Source organism: Balaenoptera physalus (genome assembly GCF_965194825.1).
Source record: "Balaenoptera physalus genome assembly, chromosome: 19".
Lineage (NCBI taxonomy): Eukaryota > Metazoa > Chordata > Mammalia > Artiodactyla > Balaenopteridae > Balaenoptera > Balaenoptera physalus.
The window spans coordinates 46249383-46274148 of NC_138900.1; the positions used below are offsets into that span (position 1 = coordinate 46249383).

At 35.3% G+C, this 24766-nt stretch overlaps 1 protein-coding gene across 1 annotated transcript in view; it reads left to right on the top strand.

Moving 5' to 3' along the window:
- Nucleotides 1–24766, top strand: part of LOC309649444 (uncharacterized protein) — a 500484-nt gene that overhangs the window by 306277 nt on the left and 169441 nt on the right. The window contains exon 2 of the mRNA XM_082439483.1: nucleotides 5702–6245. The gene's annotated coding sequence lies outside the window, so the exon portion shown is untranslated. The remainder of the gene's footprint in view (nucleotides 1–5701; nucleotides 6246–24766) is intronic.

The following is a 24766-nucleotide window of genomic DNA, read 5'->3' on the forward strand; positions in this document are numbered from 1 at the left end:
CTATACTTGGTGTCAGAACATTTGCTAAATGGTTAAGTTTCAGCAAAGAGCTGTATCCTGCAGGGAGCTGCAGAGCTTATCCATAAATAGAATCATGGGATCTCAGCAAATGTATAGAACAAATATAGAGTTGTGTCAAGTTGAACATGTGGGTTGATAGGGCTACCCCAGGGTGCACTAGATGCAAGCTTAAAGTATCATGGTGAACTGCAGAAAATGGGAGCAAAGATACTTGCCAGCACTTTCAAGGGCTTATCAGGGAGAAGAATTATTTCAGATTAGCACTGAGCAGTGGTCCTTTTAAACGAGCTAGAAGTTTATACTGGATTTTATTTCCATGGATTAATTTTTAAAAATAGGAAGATAAAACTGATGAGGTCACTCACTCCTATGCCCATTTAAAATATTGAAAGGCTACCCATTACTTTTGGGATATTCTCCTTTTGTATGGTCCACAATGCCTTGTACAATCTTTCCTATGTATCTCTCTAACTCAGTTTATCTTTTGCCAGCTCTCTGTCTCTCTCTCTGTTATTACATATATAATCCTCTTAGATCTCAGAAACACTGGCCCTCTCTGAACTCAGCATGATTCTTGACCCACAGAACCTTTTCAATGGCTTTTCTCTACCTCACCCTCTCCATTAATTAATTAACTCTCCTCACCCCGGAGCAAAATTGAAGCAGGAATTTGTGAGGTAGGCCACTCCTGACCAGGTCAAATTCATTCAACGTAAATTCATTGAGGGTCCGCTAGTACTACGCACTGTCCTTAATACTAGCATTATAGCAGTAAACAAATTGCCTATGATATAGTTTTATTATTCCTTGTAACTCCCCTGTACATCACTTATCACTGATGTAGCTTTACTATTAGTGTCATACTTAAACGCTCATCGTCTCACTTATCATTACTCTCCCTGAAGCCAGGAAGCATGGCTGCTTGCTCACTTTTTGAATCAAAGCTCAAACAGTAGTTTGATGCACAATATTTGTAGAGTGAGACAACGAATAAAATTATGACTCCATATCATAAGGGTAAAAGAATAAAAAGGATATTTGGTTTGTACAACTAGGAAGTACTGTCTATCTTGATTCATGAGTAAACAGTTTATCTATTTGCCTCTCTTTTAAGCTGAGATAGGAGGTACGAAAAAGCACAAAAATAAATGCACAGAACACATACCTAGAGAGAAAGAGGACGTTCATCACAGTTTAGCCGTGTACAGAGACTACCCAACTTTGGTCAATGAAGCCCATCAGCCTAAACCTCTCTTGGTACAAGGTACAAAGTACACTTTGGGCATAAAGAGATCCAATTTTGTTGTCTGCATTGATCAAGTTCACTAGCAGATACCCCTCTCTGTACTCAACCAACATCTCAGCTCTGGATACAGCCAAACAGTTAGTCGTTTTTAAAGACATTATAAGGGAAGAATGGATTGTCTTTGTTTTTCCATAGCTGCAAAATCCTCATGATAATATTAGAATTCCTTTTCTCTTTGTAGAAATGGCAGGATTTTATTTTATTTTATGAATGGAAATAAGACTGGTGGTTGCTGGCAATAGCAGGCAGCTGATAATTCTTTGAAAAGGGAGATAAGTGAGGCACAAGACAGGGATCATTGAGAGCTGAATTCTAGTCTCTGCTTTGTTACCATGACTTTAAGGATTTCTTTCAATCTATTTCTTCACTTGATTTACCCAAAGAGTTAACATACTAATTACTTTTATAGCTCTAATTTTTATAATTCTATATAAACTTCTGCTGCTTTTATTTTGGAAACTTTCAGAAAATTTGCTCTCCATGATGAGAATCAGCATTAAAGAAAAAGAGGTCTTCGTCTGATTTTACACAATTATAAACATTTTCTTAGTGTTTAAAATACCTTATCGTTCCACTCTTCCATGGGGTATTTTTATTTTAAAGAATTTAGTATTTGTCTGCATATTATACTTCCCCTTTGCAAAACAGACAGCAAGGAAGTTCAGAAATTTTGAAATAAAAAAGTCACTTGCAGTATCAAGTTTATTTCCTTTGCCATTCTCATACTATCACTGTCAAAATAATAGGTTCAATTTGTGTTATGTTCTCATTACTACCTTGAATGAGGCATCAGAATTTTAATGCCTCATATTTTCAAAGAATTAGAGAGCATGCTGTATTACACTGACCTTTTCAATATTCCATACAAATGGATTACTAGAAACCACCTTTGAGAAAACATATTTGTAACTCTCCTGCCTTCCCCACATGGCAAGTTCTTTCCTTTAATTGGGAAGGAGAGTAGGAGAAACTGTCCAATCAGACAGGCACAAGTCCTGAAAAGGTCATAAAGTCTGTGCCTCTGGGTGTGTCTGTGTGTGTGTGTGTATACCCATACATACATACACACATACATATACATACATATTATATATAGGTATATGTATATAATGTTGAATATACATAACATTTTTTATAATGTAAATAAATATATTGGCACCTTTAGCAATTGTATCCTGAAGTTTAGAACCCACTCAAAAGATAAAGCTCCACAATGTCAAATTAGGGAAAGTTTCTTCTCATTCTCACTTATGAAATACAGACTGAGGCTGGGCTTCAAAATTTATAGTACACGAATTATAATGCCCTCACTATAATATTACCTTATTATCCACGTTTGTGATTTAGAGAAATAACTCCATTTGAATCTACTAAAATGGGTACCATAAAGAATAAGATAATATTATGTTAAAATTTACTCAGAACACATTAAGCTCTAGTCAATAGTCTAAGCAATGTATTTGTATTCACATATTCTCTTTTCATTACAACCCAAGGTGTCATCAATATCTGCAGAGGCACAGAGAGATTCATCCATTGTTTGAGGCCATGTAACTAAAGAGATGGAATCAGAAATAGCTTAACTTTAGAAGAAAATAAAAACATTCTTATATTTACTATAATATCACCATTAAAATCCTATTAAAAGGTTTGATTCACTTTCTTGGAAAATATATTCAACTGATCATAATTTTATCATATTGTTAACAATTTTGTTATAATTGTATCATGCTATAATTTTATATGATACAATCCTAGCATACCACAATCTGCAACAGGAGAGATGGAGAGAAATCTGATCTATAGCCCTTTAGTCTCTTGATCAGTGGGTAAACATGAAATCCATATGTGTGTAAATCAGCAATATTTGTTATAAGATCTCCTGTCATGTCCCATTGCAATCAAATTCAGAGTCGAGGATTGTTGTTGTTGATGATGATGATTATAATTCCACTAGATCATATGTAACATTTTAGACAGATGTGACCTCAAATTGTACTAAAATGACACAATTTAAAATACCCTAAACACCACTTCTTTTGAAGACTAAATATTTGTAATCATTCAAGTAGATGTAATTTATACTTTCACTTATAAAATTTCCTAATTCTTAATTATACATTGACAAATAGAAGTGGGGTGGGTGCTAGAGGGGGGTAGTTTATGTGTTAAACTATTTTAAAGGCTTCTCTAGTTCCATATTTAATTAAGAATACTTACATGTTTTTACTGGTAAAAATCATTCAGCTCAAACTTGTACATTTTAAACAATCATTCAGTACTACCTGATTGTAGGTTCTCTAATTAAAACTTTACTAAATTGAACTTTCTTCTCCACTCTACCTAATACACACACGCATACTCTACAGAAACCTAAAACAGATTTCTAAATTTTAATATAGAATTTAAAGACTATAATTTCCTGTATCTTCTTTGTGGATTTTGAGAGCTTAATTGCTATGTTATGGCTGCACTTATCAGAAAGCATTGAAAAGTGTTAATTACTTTGTACTTTGGTTAGTTATTAATGCATGCAAAATTTAATTTTTTCCCCAGATGCAAATAAAGTTCACATTTATTATATTGCATAAAAGTTATGGAATGATTTAAAATAATTAAGCCAAAGGCAGTCATACTCCAAGTTTCAAACATTTGTATGATACATAAAAGAAGTCCTGGAAAATTCCACAAAACCATAGAGCCATTTTAATAAGAACAAATCATTGGTGGGGAATGGGGACAAAATGTGTGTGTGCATATGTATATGTGCATGTATGCACAAATGTCTGTATATGTATATTGTCTGGCAAACATAAAAGTCTGTAAACAGTAGCAAGTAATAGAAAATGAGCATAGAAAGGACTTAAAAAAAATCACCTGTCCCAACCATTTTCCTGGTACTACCTCGATATCAGTACCACATTCTAGTTCCTGAGTCCAGTACAAAATCTTTGTCAATAATCTTTGTGAGAAGACTTCTACTGATTGGGACTACTGCTTGAGGTAGTTTAATCCTATATTTAATTTGACCCTAATTAATTTTTAAACTATGCTTTGTGTTTAATTGGGATATACCACACAGCTAATATATTTGCTACAATTCATTAATTAAATTGAGAAATGTTTTGGGGCATCTGTTATATAACCAGCACTTTTTTATATGCTGAGTCATAGTGATGGACAAAAAGGCAGAAAAATCCCTGTCCTCATGGAAACTGTGTGCAGGACTGAGAGGAGGACTGTGTGATGTTAAGCAAAGATAAATGATGAGGAGAAAACATTTAGCGTGAAAAGGGAATATGTTATGATTAAGACACAACTCTTGGCACCAGGGCCATTACTGCTATATAATAGACATGAGATCATGGACTACTTCTCCCAGTCAAAAGCTATAAGAACCATATGACCCAACACATAAATATGGCTTGACTTTGTTCTTGCCTCAGCATTCATCAGTCTTAACTATTGGGTTGACATGATTATGATGGCGGTTCTGGGAATGGTGGAGGTAACGGTTTTCTAAAAGAAAAATGATCAGGTCCATATCCTCCTCCACACTACAGTCCTTTAAATATTTGAGGATAAGTCACAGTCCATTTGAGACATCTTTTTTTTTTTTAATACATCTTTATTAGAGTATAATTGCTTCACAATGCTGTTAGTTTCACAACAAAGTGAATCAACCATATACATACATATATCCCCATATCCCCTCCTTCTTGAGCTCCCTCCCATTTTCCCAGTCCCACCCCTCTAGGTGGTCACAAAGCACTGAGCTGATCTCCCTCTGCTATGCAGCTGCTTCCCACTAGCTATCTATTTTATATTTGGTACTGTATATATGTCAATACTACTCTCACTTCTCCCCAGCTTCTCACCTTCCCCCACACCACTGTGTCCTTTAGTCCGTTCTCTAGGTCTGCGTCTTTATTCTTGCCCTGCCACTAGGTTCATCAGTATCATCTTTTTTAGATTCCATATATATGCGCTAGCATACGGCATTTGTTCTTCTCTTTCTGACTTACTTCACTCTGTATGACAGATTCTAGGTCCATCCACCTCACTATAAATAACTCAATTTCATTTCTTTTTATGGTTGAGTGATATTCCATTGTATATATGTGCCACATCTTCTTTATCCATTCATCTGTTGATGGACATTTAGGTTGCTTCCATGTCCTGGCTATTGTAAATACTGCTGCAATGAACATTGTGGTACATGACTTTTTTGAATTATGGTTTTCTCAGGGTGTATATCCAGTAGTGGGATTGCTGGGTCATATGGTAGCTCTATTTTTAGTTTTTTAAGAAACCTTCATACTGTTCTCCATAGTGGTTGTATCAATTTACATTCCCACCAACAGTGCAGGAGAGTTTCCTTTTCACCACACCCTTTCCAGCGTTTATTGTTTCTAGATTTTTTGATAATGGTCATTCTGACTAGTGTGAGGTGATACCTCATTGTAGTTTTAATTTGCATTTCTCTAATAATTAGCGATGTTGAACATCTTTTCATGTGCCTCTGGCCATCTGTATGTCTTCTTTGGAGAAATGTCTATTTAGCTCTTCTGCCCATTTCTTAAATGGGTTTTTTTTTTTTTTTTTTTTTTTTGATATTGAGCTCCATGAGCTGTTTGTATATTTTGGAGATTAATCCTTTGTCTGTTGTTTCATTTGCAAATATTTTCTCCCATTCTGAGGGTTGTTTTTTCATCGTGTTTATGGTTTCCTTTGCTGTGCAAAAGCTTTTAAGTTTCATTAGGTCACATTTGTTTATTTTTGTTTTTATTTTCATTACTCTAGGAGGTGGGTAAAACAAGATCTTGCTGTGGTTTATGTCGAAGAGTGTTTTTCTTATGGTTTGCTCTAAGAGTTTTATAGTGTCTGGTCTTACATTTAGGTCTTTAATCCATTTGGAGTTTATTTTTGTGTATGGTGTTAGGCCATGTTCTAATTTCATTCTTTTACATGTAGCTGTCCAGTTTTCCTAGCACCACTTATTGAAGAAGCTGTCTTTTCTCCATTGTATGTTCTTGCCTCCTTTGTCGTAAATTAGGTGACTATACGTGCGTGGTTTATCTCTGGGCTTTCTATCCTTTTCCATTGATCTATATTTCTGTTTTTATGCCAGTACCATACTGTCTGGATTACTGTAGCTTTGTAGTATAGTTTAAAGTCGGGGAGCCTGATTCCTCCAGCTCCATTTTTCTTTCTCAAGATTGCTTTGGCTATTTGGGGTCTTTTGTGTTTCCATACAAATTGTAAAATTTTCTGTTCTAATTCTGTGAAGAATGCCACTGGGAGTTTGATAGGGATTGTATTGAATCTGTAGATTGCTTTGGGTAGTATAGTCATCTTCACAATATTGATTCTTCCAATCCAAGAACATGGTATATTTCTCCATCTGCTTATGTCATCTATGATTTCTTTCTCTTCTGATTCCTAAAATGGTTCTTGATATGATTTGCTTTCTACCTTCTCCATCATTTTTTTTCAGTCTCTTGTGAAAAAATGCCCATGTCTTAATTCATGTTCCTGCATTCAGCATGCATATATTTTAAAATGAGAAAAACAAATAACAAAGCTGTAAAATAAAAATAACATAAAGAGGAAAAATCCATAGAATGGCCTTTTTGAGAAAGGTAAAAAACCTGATGATCCCACTGCAATGTAGAAATAATCTTTAAGAACTACATATAATGTACAGCATGGTGACTATAGTTAACAATATTGTATTACACATTTGCAAGTTGTTAAGAGAGTAGATCTTAACATTTCTCATCACACAAAAAATTTTGTAATCAGATGAGATGATTGATGTGAACTAAACTTGTGGAAATCATTGTGTGGTATATACACATATCAAATCATTATGTTGTATATCTTGGACTAATACAATGCTATATGTCATGTATATCTCAATAAAACTGGAAAAACTTAGCAACCATTTTAAAAAATTACTGAATGGATTACTGAATGGATGATTGCCATTATCCTAAACAGTGAAACACAAAAACCCATATCAAGTCAAACCAGAAACAGGGATACTCTATATCACCCTAAGTATTTAACACTACTCTGAAAGTGTCAGCAATTGCAATAATAGAATGAAATAATTGGATAATCTTCTATACATTAGAAGATGTCAAAGTATCCCTATTTGGTGATGATTATTATCATATGTATAACTAGAGCTTAATACGGAAATGTGGTAAAGCAACAGATTACAAGTATACAATAATCAGTAGACTCTTCTTTACTCAAACAAAACAAATGAAGAACTGAAGTTTAAAAATCCATTCCCAATAGCAAAAAGTTAATAACATACGTAGGAATATACTCAGTCGAAGAAAGGCATCAGACCTATATGAAAAAAGCTATGTAACAAATGGAAAGGCTTCTTGAAAGACTTAATATGATAAAAATGTAAATTCTCCCAAAATAAATAAATGAATTTAATGCAGTTCCTATTGAAATTCCAACAAGATCAAGATGGTAAAGGAGAATTGGATAAATTTATCTTAAGTTATGTGATAAGTAAAGACTCAAAAATAGCAAAGAAAACTATGAAAATGAACACAATAAGCATATCAGATAATCAGGCTATCCTATAAAGACACTGCAATAAAATGTGGGGAAAATAAATAACTACACTGAGAGAGTAAGTATTCTGGCTACATATTAGGCATAGATATTTTAATTAAATTGTCATTTTCTTTATTCCAGGTGTTCACCCTCCCTTCCCCCTCTTCTTTCCTCCTTATCTCTCTGAACTTTCATTCAGAATTTCTCATGTCTAGATTCAGTGGTATATTATACAGTTTAATTGTTATGTCCAGTCAAGCACCATGGCTATTTTCCATACAAAGAATAAAACCCTAAGTCTGGTAGACATGGGACAGGAAATTTTTTTCTTTATGAAGGAATAACCTCTTCTAGGTGTTTAAGTGGTAAAGTAAGTCAATCAAACTATAATTGACTCTAATTGGGACTCCCACAGGCTCTTCATCTTTTAAAAAGTACCTAAACTTAAGAAGAGGTGAAAAATTCATCTATGATTTTAAGTATTAGAAAATCTGATTTTTGTAAGAAATTATCTCTGATTCTGAATCAGAAAAAAAAAATATATATATATATATATTTTTTTCTAAAGCATTAGTTAACACTAAACCAGAGATAGTCCCATATCTTAAGTCAATAGATGGGTCCATATACCATTTTTTGACTGTCAACCTGATCTCTAAGAAATAATACCAAGTTATAAATAAACTTTATGTTTAGAGATCTAGGTGATACCACTTTTTCTTTCTTACAGACTCCAGCAAAAAAGGTTTGTTTTAGACCTGGAGATGACACTGTGCTCTATGGAAATAGATGCACTGGAAGTGGCAAATGTGGCAAGTTTCTTATTCACAATAATTAAAGTGTTGGCAAATAAGAGCTATGAGAAAAGGCAAAAGGGATTTGGGGTATTAAACTGTAAGCAGGGAATGTTGCTCAATAGCAGAATAGCATCTATAAGGACACACCGGTTTATAACATGAATGAGGATGATCACTTGTTCACTATTCTTCCAAATGCACTTAAATCACCAGAGGAAGGAAAACGGACTGGTCTGTTATGCTTTAAGCGGAAGAGAGAGTTTTTAACATTTAGGGTCTAATGGTGATTAGACTAATACTCTGTATTTACAGTATCTGGCCACACAGGTGGTTCAGATATATCTATTTGGAAGATATTAATGAATTATCCATTTAATGTCTTTTATGACTTGGGCAAGATGATCTTGGACAAGATGATCTTTTGTGATCTTGGACAATAACTTAACTAACTCTAATCATGAGACGCTTGGTTGTTGAACTAAAAAAGAAAACTGCAACACAAACACTTCTCAACATTTCCTTACGATCAAAATCAGTCTACAGGGCACAGACTACCAAGAAACTCTGCTCTAAATTTTATATAAACATTTTCTTAAACCTTGGTTTCATGGAACTTGGAAAGGCGAGTTGATCACTTCTGAATGCACCGCTGTAAATATTCCTTTGCATAAGCACATTAATGATCAAATATTAGGTTACCCTTTTGTGACATTTCCTGAGCTTTAATTTTTATTTAATTGAAAGTATGTTAGAACTGCTGTAACATTTAGAAGCATGGCTCTGGGAAGGCCACATGCTCCTGTCTCCTTAAGTACATATTTATCCAGCAGGCTAACATTTTGAGACAACTGCCAGCTGTTAAGAAGATTTTATAGATTTAATGTTGACACATGAAAATTTTAATTTATGCTTTATCAATTGTTGACATAGGTGATGATTAGCAAAATAGAAAACAAATCAATTGCATTTTTCAATTAAAAAGATGTACCATAGCATACAGTTTAACCAGATATTTTCTGTTCCTGATACTGTATTGTCTTCCACTCGTAGAGTTAGGGATATAATTCCTAACACTTTACACGTAACTGGCCGTGATATTTTAAAAACTTCATTCATCAGCAACACTGAAATTACACTTACATTTATTTCGTTGCCTAATGTTTGGGGGAAAGTTTTAAAGTAATTTAGTCCTTTCACAAATATATGAGGCAGATATCAATATTTCCATTTGACAGAAGAGAAATCCATGCTTGTAAAAGCCACTAGCTCATCTATAGCAGGTTCAGGATTTGAACCCAGATTCTCTATCTCCAAGTCCAGTGCTTTTCCACTGTATACAATCATGTAGGATTGACCTATATACACTACCATGTGTAAAACAGATAGCTAGTGGGAACATGCTATAAAGCACAGGAAGCTCAGCTCGGTGTTCTGTGATGACCTAGATGGATGGGATGGGGAATTGGGGTGGGAGGGAGGTCCAAGAGGGAAGGGATATAGATATACATATAGCTGATTCACTTCATTGTACAGCAGAAACTAACACAACATTGTAAAGTAATTATACTCCAATTTAAATAAATGAAAAAAAATAATAAGGGGCTGTCTAAGTCTGTTTGTTTTATGAGCAACAAAGATTCATTTCTCACAGTTCTGGAACCTGGAAAGTCCAAGATCAAGCTGCTGGCACAACTGGTGTCAGGTGGAGGTCCACTTTCAGGTTTATAGATGGCCACTTTCTCGCTGTAACCTCACATGGCAGAGTGGGCAAGGAAGCTCTCTGGGGCTTCTCTCATAAGGGTACTAATCCCATTCATGAGGGCTCCACCCTCATGACCTAATCACCTCCCAGAAATCCTCTTTCTTTACATACCATTGCATTGGGAATTAGGTTTCAACATATGAATTTGGGGGGACACAAATATCTAGTCTATAGCAGAGGGGGTATGTGTGTGTGTGTGTGTGTGTGTGTGTGTATGTGTGTGTTTCCTTGGAACTCTAGTGAACCTGCACATGTGTCTTTGGATCACATGCACAAACACCTTGAGTAATAAAAATATAACATTGCTAGACAGGTACGTGCCTCTGCATTTTAATAATTTAGAGAACATTATAGCTCAGTATATGCATTTAAAGACCCAATATATTCTGTATGACTTTCTTGTTGGTTCAGTTGTTTCTCAGCTTAACTACTGAAAATAATGTTTCCGACAAACAAACATTGATCACATTTGCGTTACTCTGTCCAGATGTAACAACAGACTCTGTCTCTAGCCCACATTAAACCTCTTAGAATTATATGCCTTATAAAAATATGAGCAGAGAGAGAGCCTAACAGATCAATCCAAGAATGAAGCTAATTAAAAAAAAAGGAACTTGTAGCATTTAGGGATTTCAAGGAACTTGTAGCATTTAGGGATTTCTAACTGCCACAAAAAGTCCAGAGGTTCGGCTCACTAGAAGTGCTTTATTCAGTACAGGTGGTTCCCTCTCAAACATCCACTCACACTCAGCATGATTTTCCCCTTCACCGATTATTTTAAGTATTTGTTTTGACTTGTATTTATTTTAAAACATCTGATATACTATACATTCTAATATAATATAATATTATAGGCTTTTTAAAATTTTTTGCCATTCTATCCATTATAATATCTACTACATAATTATTTATCCTGTTTTGTATTTTGTTCCAACTGCAGAATATGGGGCAGTGTCGGGTACACAAACACTCAAAACTATTTGTTGAGTTGATATGTTATGTGAAAGGAGGCTAGAAAATTATTCTCCCATTGAGAAGCATTATACACCATATGACTTTTAAATTGCCTTATTCTGAATCTTGCATACTGCTTATCATAGTACCATCACCAATTCTCATTTCATAAGTTCAAGCCAAAGGTCAGAACTGCTTTTCTTTCATCTACTCTCATCCTCAAATATGTTGAAGAAACTGTCAAAGGCAGTTCAAAAAGAGGGGAAAAGTAGCCTGGTGAGGTGGTGAATAAAATTTTCCTCATTCATGTGATCTCTCTTATTAAAAAGGTCTCCTAAGCTTAGACCCATGAGCCAGGCTTAATTAAAGTTATTTGCTTTTAGCTTAGACTATGAATTGCCCCTTCTCATTCTGAGGTGTAATCCACCACTGACCGCATGAGTGGAAATCTGGGGCTCTGTATTCCCTAGAATTTGTCCCTTTGTCCTCAAATGAATCACTTTAATTAAAATAACAGTCTCTCTCTCTCTCTCTGCTACAATAATTTTTCCAAGTCTCAGATTTCCCTTGGATATTTAAAAATATTGCACAACAAACTCTTTTTATTTCCTCTAGATCAATCTTTTTTGTAAACATCTCTTCTTTTTTTATTATGACTGGATATTTTAGTTGATGTCTTTGATTGATAAATATTAATACCACAAACAGATTTAATAGACTTCAAAGCAAAGGAAATAGCAGTGTTCTTCAATGCTTATTTCTTTTGGGCCTAATACAATGCTTGAGACTTAGTAGGACTAAGTTTATCACAAAATAAACTTTATGAATGAAAGAAGCAATGAATTATATGACCAATTATTTCCAGGACTGAGGATGATTTGAAATCACTGCAATGTAGTGAAGCTACTTTAAAAACAGACTATTTTAAATAAAATTTTTGTGTTATATGTGATATCATGGTTGCTGAAAATAAGAGAGATGGTTGGATTTCATGATGACTTATTATGCATTCATTCTATCAAAAATATTTATTGAAACATGTAATTCGCCAGACAGTGTGTTTAGTGTGCAATAGAGCAGTGAACAAACAGACTGTCTCTCTCTTTAGCAATCATGTATTCTCATGGGAGAAATATACATTAATCAGAAAATCACATATATCATGAAATATTTATATCTATGTTAAGCTATATGAAAGAAATAAAAAGAGTTTTATAATGAGAACCCAACCTCAACAGGAACTAGAGAAGGGTAGAGGAGAAAGCCTCCCTGGGGATGAAGGATTTAATCTGAAGAAGAAGAATGAGCTGTGCCACAGTGAACAGGAAGGAGAAAAATATTCCAGGCAGAGAAAATAGGTGTGAAATGCCTGTGAGATGGCCCACTGGAAGAATGAAGGGCAGTAAGAAGAGAAGCAGGAAATGGGAATGTAGATAATGTAAACCAGATAATGTGGGTTAATGAAGTCATGTGAAAGATTCTAAATTTTGTTCTGAAACCAATGGCACAGCATTCACTGATGTTGTTTTTATTTTAAGATGATTCCATTTTCTGTATGCAATATGGGACTGAAAGGGAGCAAGAATGACAGTGAGGCTAAGATTACTGCCACAGTCCAGATGATGGCAACTTGTGCTTTGGGAGTTAAAAGACTAGCTGGGGGATCTAAAGTGCCTAGAAAGACTTGGCTCATATGTGAACACTTTACTAAAGATGACAGCTTTGAGGAAATCAAATTTGGGGTAAGGATAAAATGTTCTGCTTTGAATATGTTAAGCTTGGCATTACTGTATGAAATCCAAGGGCAGATGCCAACTAGACATTTTTATATTTACACACCAACACAAATATAGTCACACATGGGTCTGCAGCTGACATGACGGACCCATACTGGAGATGAAATTTTGAAAAGGAACAGCTTATAAGTAATATTTATAGCAAAGAAGACTGATAACTTGCAGGCAGAAGGGTGGAAGGAAATCCATGGATGAGCAACATCATAGAAAGCAAAGACAGCAAGTTTCAACAGAAGGTAACTCAACTGTATATGAAATGATGCTTGAGACTAGAGATGTGAATGGGCACCATCAATATTATCTTATTTTATAAATGAATGATATGGCATTCAGGAAGAGTAAGTAACATGTCAAAAATTACATAGTGACATGGTCAAGATTTCAAGTCAGTTGTTTTTGTTTTTTACTATAAATTCTCATCTCACTACATTATGATATCATGATAATCTGGATACTAATATAAGGCAATTGAGCTTACTTGCTTATTCAGACAGAATAGAAGACAGAATAGTATAGTCAGAGCCTGGTCTCTGTAAGGTAAGTAGACAGATACAGGTGCATTCTTATTAGAAGGTGGCATTAGGGTTTCACCTGCCCTAAACTGGCCGCCTTCTCTTGAGTAATCTGAAATTCTTATGGAAGTTCTAAAGGCTTGGCTCTGGAATTTCTTCTGTATTTGTCATTAAGGTACTTGTGGAACATGAAAATAGAGTCACACTAGAAGAGTAAAGAGAAGAAGAATCAAGAATCATGACACATTAGTTCTCCACAGAAAAATAACCTTCTGAGTTGGGGCCGCCTTTGACTGTTTTATACAGAATATCCACCTCTTTCCATCTCTCCCATTATCTTGCCACATTTTCCTTCATAAAATATAAGCATTTTAAAAAATTTGTCTATTGCCTTCCTTGCTCACTAATAAACCCAAGGAAGTTCAGAACTTTACTGTTACTCATTCTTTACTGAAAGCATCTAGCAGAAAGTCTACACATACTGGTCACTTGATAAATAAGTATAGAATGAATGAGTAAATGGGTTATTAAGATAAACTTCAGAAGTGACCCAAGAATTATTCATCTGTATGAACCTCACAGGGTTTGAATGCTAGAATAACTAGAATATCTATAATTTGTAATAGGAAAGTCTGTATATCAGCCTGATGCTTGGAAAAAAGTAAGTATAAGGTGCATGTGTTGGGGGAAGGTGAATGCCATTGTTTATTGAGAGATATCCAAAGGAGATATCCAGTGGATACAAAGAATGTGAGTATCCCAGAAAAGAGAAATAAGCCTGGGTGGCAAGGATAGGTAATAGTTGAAAAAAATCAGCCCTGAGATAATGCATCTCCTTTTCATCTCCCTCTTATGAATAATAAATATTCTCATTGACTTCATGGCAAGTCCCATTTTTCACAATCTCCTGTTCTTCCTTCTTACTAGTCTCTACCTTTCTACTACAAATGAGAAAGAATGAGGAAATTTCAGAATAGTTTATGTATATTAGGGTACAGCCCCAGGTAGCAGAACATAAAAAGGCACTAATCAGTCACATACATATGGGTACATTTAAGATTGATTTTTCCAGATACATGATTGTTTCTTTAACGTATTAAAGACACACTTTACAACTTCTCCGTTTTACGAGTTTAGTATCCAATTTGTGTCTCTGGATTGAGGAACGGAATTTGAGATGGGTTGTCCAATCTTACTCAGGGAATTCAAAACCTCTAACATAAGAAATATCTTTAACTTTCTGTGCTGTGGTTGAAATTCTCCAACAAAATAAGGCATTTTTAGATGCAGCTAAAATTCTTAAGATATCATCAGACTTTCACTGAGGAAAGGAAGTTAAGCTCACATTATTTGGTATAGAAAAAACATTGCATATACACACTCCCACATATAGACACACCTCATTTTGTTGTGCTTTGTTTTATTTCATTTCGCAGATACTGCATGTTTTTTTATTTTTTTATTTTTATTTATTTATTTTTTAACATCTTTATTGGAGTATAATTGTTTTATAATGGTGTGTTAGTTTCTGCTTTATAACAAAGTGAATATATAACATATATCCCCATATCTCATCCCTCTTGCGTCTCCCTCCCTATCCCACCCCTCTAGGTTGTCACAAAGCACCGAGCTGATCTCACTGTGCTATGCAGCTGCTTCCCACTAGCTATCTATTTTACATTTGGTAGTGTATATAAGTCTATACCACTCTCTCACTTCATCCCAGCTTATGCTTCTCCCTCCCCGTGTCCTCAAGTCCCTTCTCTATGACTGCATCGTTTTTTGTGTCCTGCCCCTACGTTCTTCATAACCATTTTTTTTTCGATTTCATATATATGTATTAGCATATGGTATTTATTTTTCTCTTTCTGACTTACTTCACTCTGTATGACAGACTCTAGGTCCATCCACCTCACTACAAATAACTCAATTTTGTTTCTTTTCATGGCTGAGTAATATTCCATTGTATATATGTGCCACATCTTCTTTATCCATTCATCTGTCGATGGACATTTAGGTTGCTTCCATGTTCTGGCTATTGTAAATACTGCTGCAATGAACATTGTGGTACATGACTCTTTCTGAATTATGGTTTCTCAGGGTATATGCCCAGTAGTGAGATTTCTGGGTCGTATGGTAGTTCTATTTTTAGTTTTTTAAGGAACCTTCATATGGTCCTCCATAGTGGCTGTATCAATTTACATTCCCACCAACAGTGCAAGAGGATTCCCTTTTCTCCACACCCTCTCCAGCATTTATTGTTTGTAGATTTTTTGATGATGGCCATTCTGACTGGTATTAGGTGATAACTCATTGTAGTTTTGATTTGCATTTCTATAATGATTAGTGATGTTGAGCATGTTTTCATGTGTTTGGTGGCAATCTGTATATCTTCTTTGGAGAAACGTCTATTTAGGTCTTCTGCCCATTTTTGGATTGGGTTGTTTGTTTTTTTGATATTGAGCTGCATGAGCTGCTTGTAAATTTTGGAGATTAATCCTTTGTCAGTTGCTTCATTTGCAAATATTTTCTCCCATTCTGAGGGTTGCCTTTTTGTCTTGTTTATGTTTCCTTTGCTGTGCAAAAGCTTTTAAGTTTCATTAGGTCCCATTTGTTTATTTTGTTTTTATTTCCATTTCTCTAGGAGGTGGGTCACAAAGGATCTTGCTGTGGTTTATGTCATAGAGTGTTCTGCCTATGTTTTCCTCTAAGAATTTTACAGTGTCGGCCTTACATTTAGGTCTTTAATCCATTTTGAGCTTATTTTTGTGTATGGTGTTAGGCAGTGTTCTAATTTCATTCTTTTACATGTTGCTGTCCAGTTTTCCCAGCACCACTTATTGAAGAGGCTGTCTTTTCTCCATTGTATGTTCTTGCCTCCATTATCAAAGATAAGCTGACCACATGTGTGTGGGTTTATCTCTGGGCTTTCTATCCTGTTCCATTGATCTATATTTCTGTTTTTTTGCCAGTACCATACTGTCTTGATTACCGTAGCTTTGTAGTATAGTCTGAAGTCAGCGAGTCTGATTCCTCCAGCTCTGTTTTTCTTTCTTAACATGGCTTTGGCTATTCGGGGTCTTTTGTGTTTCCATACAAATTGTGAAATTTTTTGTTCTAGTTCTGTGAAAAATGCCAGTGGTAGTTTGATAGGGATTGCATTGAATCTCTAGATTGCTTTGGGTAGCTGAGTCATTTTCACAATGTTGATTCTTCCAATCCAAGCACGTGGTATATCTCTCCATCTGTTTGCATCATCTTTAATTTCTTTCATCAGTGTCTTATAGTTTTCTGCATACAGGTCTTTTGTTTCCTTAGGTAGGTTTATTCCTAGGTATTTTATTCTTTTTGTTGCAATGGTAAATGGGAGTGTTTCCTTAATTTCTCTTTCCGATTTTTTATCATTAGTGTATAGGAATGCAAGAGATTTCTGTGCATTAATTTTGTATCCTGCTACTTTTCCAAATTCATTGATTAGCTCTAGTAGTTTTCTGGTAGCATCTTTAGGATTCCCTATGTATAGTATCGTGTCATCTGCAAACAGTGACAGCTTTACTTCTTCTTTTCTGATTTGGATTCCTTTTATTTCTTTTTCTTCTCTGATTGCTGTGGCTAAAACTTTCAAAACTATGTTGAATAACAGTGGTGAGAGTGGACAACCTTGTGTTGTTCCTGATCTTAGTGGAAATGGTTTCAGTTTTTCACCATTGAGAACGATGTTGGCTGTGGGTTTGTCATCTATGGCCTTTATTATGTTGAGGAAAGTTCCCTCTATGCCTACTTTCTGGAGGGTTTTTATCATGAATGCATGTAGAATTTTGTCTAAAGCTTTGCATGTTTTTTTAAATTGAAGTATAGTTAATTTACAATACTGTGTTAATTTCAAGTGTATAGCAAAGGGATTCAGTTTTTCAGATTCGTTTCCATTATAGGTTATTATAAGATACTGAGCATAGTTCCTTGTGCTGTAGAGTAGGCCCTTGTTGTTTACCTATTTTATATACAGTAGTGTGTATATGTTAATCCCAAACTGCTAATTCATCTGTCCTCTGCATATTTTACAAATTGAAGGTTTGTGGCAAACTGTGTCAAGCAAGTCTATAGGTGCCTTATTTCCAAAAGCATTTGCTCACTTTGTGTCTTTGTATCACATTTTGGTAATTCTTGCAGTATTTCAACCTTTTTCATTATTATTACATTTGTTACGGTGATCTCTGATCAGTGATTGTGAAGGCTCAGATGATCGTTAGAATTTTTTAGCAATAAAGTATTTTTAATTGATATGTACATTGTGTTTTAGAAATAATGCTATTTCATGCTTAATGGACTACTGCATAGCATAAACATAACTTTTATGGGCACTGGGATACCAAAAAATTCATGTCATTTATTTTATTGTGATATTCACTTGGTTATGGTGGTCTAGAAAGGACCCTGAAGTATCTCTGAGGTGTGCCTGTATATAGAGTTTTCACGCACTCTTGAATACAGAGTCTATGCCATGAACCATTACCTAAAATGTCTCTTAATAAGTCCTAAAAAGGTTACTGAAGCTTATAGATGCAAATTATCTTTAATATTATAAAATCTTATAGATATATAGAGATATAGATAGATATGGACATGGACATACATATACATAGACAAAGACATAGATATAGACATGGACATAGACATAAATATAGATATAGATATGGATATGGATATAGATACAGACAGAGATATAGACAGACATGGACATGTCATAGCCATAGACATAGATATAGACACAGATATGGATAGATATGGATATAGATATGGACATACAAATAAACACAGACATAGATATAGATATGGACAGATATCATGGAGTAGTAATTAAATCTTTGTGTGGTCATGTGACTGGCTTTTACAGTTCCTCCGTAACAGGATTTCTCAACTACAGCATTGCTGACACTTGGGGCCAGATTTGTCGTGGGAAGCTGCCCTATTCACAGCAGGGTGTTTACCATCATCCCTGGCCCCTATCCACTAGATACCAGTTGCACCTGTTCCCCAGGTGTGATGACCAAAACTATCTCCAGACATCGACAAATGTCCCCAGAGTGGCAAAATCACCCCAGGTTGAGAACGATGCTCTAGAATAGTGTTTCCCAAAATGTTTCTCAGAGCCTCAGACAGAAAGTGTTTGTTTAAACATGAAGATCTCTGGTTCCTCTCACAACTAACTGAATCAGAATCTTTAGGGAGGAGGTTCTGAGAATCTGAATTTTTCGTAAGTAGGCTTGATGGTACTAAGGAAATTATAAGTTTAATATGCAAATATGCTGTGAGATAACCACAAAATAAACCTCAATTCCGAGGCAAAGTGAAGACAGTGATTCTATGAGGTCAGTATATATTTTTCTGATTCACAAATGCACAGAGTGAAAAATATTTACAGCTAAAAGGCATTTTTATTGGATTTGCAATACATAATTAATATTGCACTCCATGAGAATTGGACTGCTAGCTAAAATGGCCACATTCTATCTGTCATGTCACTAATTATTTCTATAGTTCTGGGCAGGTCTTAGTGCCTAACACAGAGTTAGCGAGCAGTAAATATTAGTCTCCTCTCTCTTTTTCCTTCCCATCCTTTTAAAGCACTCCATTAAGAAAAATGGAGTGGCCTCTCTATTTCACAAGAAAGCGAATTAAAGGAAGATCTGATAATGCTTTGATAAACACAAATGTTACTTATGCGAATGGTCCACTATTATTATCCATATGATATTAGGAGTGTTTTTTTTTTTTTAAGATAACAGTCAAATTCCTGTTTTTCCTCCTTCCTCATGTGCTGCCTGCACACATAGTCCAGCTGTGGCATATGGTCAATTCTTGATTATCTGTGAATGTATTAGCTGTATTGTAGATTATCCACATGCATTGTGAGCTGACTCATTATCCAGCTGAACAGCTGCTAACACATCTGTCTTCTCCAACTCACACTGGGACTCCCAGAGAGGCTTTCCCCTTCTACCAACCAGCTCATACAACTCTGCTCATTTGTGTCTCCTCTGAAATAACCCAGCCTGTTGGAGTCTCCAGCCTAAGGGTTTGTGGGGAAAAGAAATGGAAACAAGGTAAGACATCAGGCATGTTTCCAAATTCCCTTTCCTCTTCATGGAGAAGCTCATAAAAATTAACCTCTCTCCTACTACAAAAATAGATACATTTTGTTTGGTGAAGCATGTTTGCCTCATCACTACACATATTGCTGTCTCCTGATAAAGAGTTAAATGGGGAAATACAAAAGGGAAGAAGATAGTTATGGGGATTTCAGAAAAACCTCCCAAAGAAAAATTTATACTTTATATAACCCACTGTGGTAACTTTAAAACACGTCTACAAAATACTCTGACACTCTTCCCATCAAAAGCCGAGCCTATAACCCTTCCCTTTGACTCTAGCTGACCTTAGTAAATAGTCATCTAGATGAATATGGCAGACATGACATTAAGTGACTTTCAAGTGTAGCTCACAAACGTGATGCAGCTTCTGCCTGAATTCTAGAAGACTCAGACAAGAGAAGTGAGCCACCATGGAATAAATCTGACTGCTCTGAGGCCACTATACTGTGAAGAAGCCCAAACTAACTCATGCTGAGCTATCACATGGAGAATACATGAGAAAGACAGAGATAACATGACCAGCCAGCCCCCATCTCACTGCACATAAGTGACCCCCAGTTGGAACTACCAGCCTAACCTTTCCCAAATTCCTAAAACTGGAACGGATGGCAACATTACTGTCATTGCCATAAACCACTGAGTTTGGGGGTAACTTGTTGTACAGCAATAGATGGCTGATACATCCCCTAATACATCACCTTAAATACAACTTCTCATTATCGTTGCTTAAGAATTTGACTCTTTTCTGGTAGAAAAAGGTGTGTAAAGGCCCAGAGGCATATGTATCTCTCATTTATTTAACAAGCATATGTTACCTCAGATGCTTTTCTAGGCAAGAGTGATTTATAGATTAGCACACATAGTTCTACACTCCTGGGATATATAGAGCATAGAAGGGATACACATGTTCGGTGCAAATGAGTGAGTAAATAAATAAATAAATAAATAAATAAATAAATGAGAACGAAAGAAACAGTGAGAACTATTAATGCAGAGAAAAAATATGTAAAGAGGTCACATACCAGGGAAATAGGACTTCCTCTGGATTGAGGGCAGGGAGGGTAGTGGGTCAACTTTATTCTCTAACTGTTCAATGTAATATCCTGATATCTGGGGTATATATCATTTCAAAGCTCAGCAACATGACAGAACATTGAATAAGGCTAAACATAAAATGCGTTATGTAAATGGTGAAATCTTCAAGGTTCTATGTGCCCTGGGATCTTAAGTTATTAAGCAAATCTTAACCAATTAGGAAATGAAAATAAACTAACAAGATAAACAAGAGAATAAACCCTTTTTCTTAGATCAGATGTGGACCCCAGACTCCAACAATGTGATGATTGCTTTGCTTCAGGACAGTGACAAAAACAGTCATTGACTTACTGGCACTTTTGTACCATCTGTGTTCATGCTCCTTCTCATTAGTGCCTAGCAGCAAGAGCTTATTTGATAAATAATAAATTTAATGAACCTCTACTATTCTCAACACTGTGAGGGAAGGCAAAATAAGACAAGAGAAAAAAAAGTCAAGGGTTTGCTCTTCAGAAATTTATATTGTGGAAATATACAGACTATTGCCCAAAAGATCTATTTACGTATTCTGTAGGAGTTTATTAAACACCTACTTAGGGACCTATTACTAGATGCTAGGTACTGTAAGAGACAGCACTATCAGATACTGTCACTGCTGTCAGACTCTTTTTTTTTTTATTTAAAGGATTAAGATAACTTATCACATAATTTCATTCCAGTTTGCTTTCCCATCACAAAGTAACCATGTTTCAGGAGAAGTTAAAACTTTTACTCATACACAGTTTATCTTCTTATTTTTAAAATTATTCCTATTAAATTACTTCTTTTTCTTTCTACCATTCCTATTAACAATATTATAGATGATTTGCAACTATAAATTTCAGTAACCTTTTTGGGACTTACTAAGAGACATTTTAGGTAACAGTTAATGGCACAGACTCTAGATTCTACAACGCATGGGAACTAAACCTGTGATCTAGCTTTTCGGCCACATGTACATTTTTAATCTCTCTGTGCCTAAATTTCATCACTTGTAAAATGGGACTACCAACAAATGTCTTTGATCTCATGTTTAAGGAGTAAAATGAAAGCATTCAGCACAAGGCACTGCATATATTAAACACTTGATAAAATATTACCATAAAATTATAGTGATTTTGTTTCATTTGGCTCTCAAAACACCTTTCACAGGTACATAAATATAGTTTTATTATCCTCATTTTATAGAAGATGGAAGTTGAGACATTACATTATTTGCCTCTGGCCACATAGTAAGTCGAATAGTTGGTATTCAACTCCCAATGTTCTGATTCCATATCCAGATGTACTTTTATAATTCCTGAGATTTATTATCCTTCTGAAGATTTCACATCTGTCTCATTTAGTGCTATGACTAGAAATAATGTAGGAATAATTTATTCTTCTCTTTTCCTCATCCCTCACATCCATGAAATAAAGCCTATCAACTCTAGTTCCAAAATTTATTCTGATCTATCCACTACTCCCCATCTGTACTATTGGACATAACCTGGACCAAGCCATTATTATGTCACAATTGGACATTAGCTAGAGTCAACTCATCAGTCTTTTGAGGGCACGCTTTCTCTACTTCTCCAAGTATAATACAAACAAATCCCTTATTGTGGCCTAGAAAGGTTGTTACAAAATTGTTCTGCCCACTACTCCTCTTCACCTCTCAGTACCCCATATCGCCTTTGCCCAAGTCAGTAGCCCTGAGACTCATTGGTCTTCTTTCTAATCTTAGCTTAATGGGTTTCCCTGCCTATCCAGAATGGTCTTTCCTCCCATCCCAGCATTTCCTATGACTGGATCTTACTTGGAATTTAGGAATAAACTCAGAACCAACTCTAGTGTGAGGTTGCTCCTGTCCCTGGCCACAGAGTCCAAATTAATCTCCCCCCACAGTCACATGCTTCTGTTTTACTTTCTTTATAGTACATACCACACTATAAAATTATCTGGTTTGATTGTATATTTAATTGTTTATTTTTCTCTGTTTTCCTCCCCTAGAATATAACCTCTAGAAAACTCATTCACCTTGTTCATTACTGAATGCCTAACTTGTAAAACAATATGAGGCACAGACCAGGCCTCCAATCAATATTTGTTGAAGTAATGAATTAACTTTACTCCCTGAAGCTTTTTTGAGCCTAAGAGTCCACTTAAGAATACACATGTCCTTTCAAGAAATTCATGGAAAAGACTGACAAGTACAGGTTTCTGGTAACTGACTGTACTGCTGAACTGAATGAATAAGCATTTTCAGAACTCTAATGAAAAACTGATGAACTCATAAAAGTGCTAACAAAAGATCAAGATGAAAAAAAAAATTAATTACATGGGACTGAGTGAACTGATGAGGATGGGTATAATTTTTGTGACTTTCTGTCTGAATTAAAAAAAAAAAAAAATCCCACAAGGACTCAGAGGCAAAGAATATACAAATCAATTTTCACTGCAAAGTAAAGGAGCTGTTACAGTGGAGGATTACTGGACTGAATGTCAATATTATGACATAGTATGAGTGTGTTTCATGTTTGGTAATTGCAATCATTGTTGCTTTTGTTGTGGTCATCCATGTACAATGCTTGGTGTCAGTCTATTTATCTCTTGTAAAAATAAAATACAGTGTGTGTGTGTGGAAAAACAAAAACAAAAACAAAAACAAACAAACAAAAAAATAGAACTCAGGCCCACCGGACCTACTGAATCACAATCTGCACTTTTACAATCTCCCCAGTGTACTTGTGTACCCATGAATAGTTGAAAGGTACATTTCTTCCTCGACATGTCTTTTCTGTATGAGAAATACACACATTTTATCCAGTTTGATATAAATAAAACACTCAAAAATGAAAAAAAAAAAAAAAAAAAGAATACACATGTCCTGCAAAGTTGGTGTTTCCAACTATGGGAATAAGATACCCATTTGAGTGAGTCTCACAAGAGAGAAGGTCCACAGAGACAAAAGGCATTAGCATACCAATATCAGTAAACAGTATTGCTTACAATAACAATAGTAATAATAATAATACATTGAATGTTTACCAATTACCCAATGTGGTTTAAGGGAAATTTACATATGTCCCATCACTTAATCCTTACAACAAAGCTTGAAGCAGACATTAGTGTGCCTATTCTACAGATGGAAAACTAAGGCTCAGAAAAGCTATGTCTCACAGTTACCCTACCAACAAGTGATAAAGAAAATATTTGAACCCCAGTTTATCTGGCCCCAAAGACACATTCCTTACAGAATCTCCTCTGTGGAGCAACCTGCTGTCTTTTCAATGCCTGCTAATTATTTTCAATGACAGATAATTTTGCTAATTCCATGAAAAGGATAAAAAAGCTGCTGCACTATCCATCAGCTATGTATCTACTTTTGAAAACTGGTAGAAATGGTTCTCCCTGGATCAAAAAACACCACCAAAGTCCTTATTATCCTTATAGTTTTAAAGTCCAGTGTAGTCACAGAAAGATTTAGGTTTTGTTTTGCTACAAGGTTTCATTTCAGGGAATAGAAAGACAGACTGAAAGCATATGTCTCAACACTGATCATGTGGCACATGGACACTCTGATGGGAAGAGAGGGAGATGAGAATGGAGTCTGGTAAGGGGCTTGTGTCACCCAGCCTGAGCAGGATGAATGAAAGGGGCCTTACGAGGCTGAACACCCATAACTGGGGTCAGAACACTGGATTTATTACTATTTTCCATTCACTGAAAGGCCCCCTCCTATGGTTTTATTTCATTTTCAGCTTCTTGTATTTTAAACATTGAAATGCAAATGTGACATTTAAACTTTTAAAGGGACATTGAAAA